Below are 1840 nucleotides of genomic sequence, written 5' to 3'. Positions count from 1 at the left end.
ATGAAACTATTTAAAATAGTGGGCATCATACTATTACACCAATTTTTTTCCAAATTAATTTTATTACAAAATATCTTCCTTATAAATAAAAACATCAAACATCAAAATTAACTAGACCTAAAGACCATGAGACTTAATGAACTTATATACAAAGAGAACTGGCATTTAAAATGGAAGGCATGAATCTTCTCATTAAATTTTATATTTTTAGTATAGACTGTATTTTGTGGACTTATTTACCACCAGAGTTGAATAAGAACATTTAGCATTAAGTGTCCTTGCGCATTCAGTCCTTCCTTATCCCCTTATATTTTAGCTTTCTCTTTCCAACACACTATGCCATATTCACATGTACATTTGTTTCCATATACACATATATTGTTGGCTAGATATTATTAAGATATAAGGAAGTAAATAATCTTGAGTTTAATTGGTTTTTAAAATTTTAATAGTTTTAGGCTTAAATTCACACAAGGATACAAAGGACAGACCACATGTGGTCTAAATATGCCAGCATTTTACAGGAGACTATGAAAGATAAGAATATCTAACTTGGGGGTGGGGGAGCTGTTTTCAACCCAGGGCTACAACATGTTCAATTGATTGGCTTCCTTAGAAAGCACAGAAACAGTGTCCCTTATAAGTGCTTCTCTGAAGTTTAACTCCTCACAATTGACTTTTTTTTTTTTTTTTTAAGAGTTTCTTTGTATCCATTCCCTTTCTGAGACACAGCCTTCAAATGTAACCAGTAGCATTTAGTCACTGCTATATTTTAAGTGTCCTCCCCTTCTCCTTAAGCTCCTGCTCTTCCACACTTGTTCCAGAGCTGCTGGAAGGTTTTGGAAGGTTGTGAAACCCTCAGAAAGTGTTGGTAGGAAACAGGGTGGACCTTGAGGCTCATAGCCCCGCCCTACTTCCTGCCTGTGTCTGCTGCCTGTTCTCCCTACATGTGAGCAAGCAGCCCAGCTGACAACCACTCTTTGCCGCCCCAATTACCCCCCAACCATAATAAAGTAGATTCTCCAACCATGAGCCAACATGAGGCTATCTTTCTTCAACTTGGTTCTTGTCTAGTGTCTGGTCACATCTTTGACAAAATAACCAGCACATCTCTCAAACGAAGGCAGTATTTCTATCTTCGTGTGTTCATTTAAGTGGATAATTAGGAGGCAAGAGTCTGTGTAGAGACACAGCTGAGAGCCAGAGGAGAACATCAAGATGGCTGCAGGAAGAGATCTGACAAATGATACCGAGAGAAGCACTCAAATAGAGCAGGGGTTGTATTTCTGGACTTTAGAAGGGGTTATGCAGGGATATTGTTTTCTTTTCTGACTATAAGAGACTATAGTGACTTCTACATTACCAATTTAGGAAGATTAGATTTTTTTTCCAACATTGAATTAGGTCATCCCTTGTCATAGTAAGTTACAAGGCAATCAATTCACATGCAGATTCTTATAAAGGATGTAGGATGACAATTTCATCTCTCAGGCTGAGGTAGGACTTCAGGGATTCTCTCCCTGGTTTGAATTTCAGAATGGCCTGGATGCCCTTCAAGGTGCATTGGTGGCCTTAGATTTGGATCTCCTTGGCTTGGTGTTGACCTTGGTCTGTGTAGAGCTAGGTCATGGTTAGAGGCGCCTGAGCAACTTTACTCATTAACTTGTTGAACTGTTTTCCTAAGTGTTGTGTGACCTAGGTAGAAGTAGATGGGTGGTACTGGGAAGGAATTCAGGAGCCCTCAAAGCAAAGTGGTCCTGATGCAGAGCACTGGAGGAGAGTTGATGGAGTTAAGGAAGGATGAGTATGTTCCTTGTTCACTGGCTTTACTCAGGAGACA

This window comes from Phodopus roborovskii, unplaced genomic scaffold (genome assembly GCF_943737965.1).
Source record: "Phodopus roborovskii unplaced genomic scaffold, PHOROB, whole genome shotgun sequence".
NCBI lineage: Eukaryota > Metazoa > Chordata > Mammalia > Rodentia > Cricetidae > Phodopus > Phodopus roborovskii.
This window is presented reverse-complemented; position numbering follows the sequence as displayed.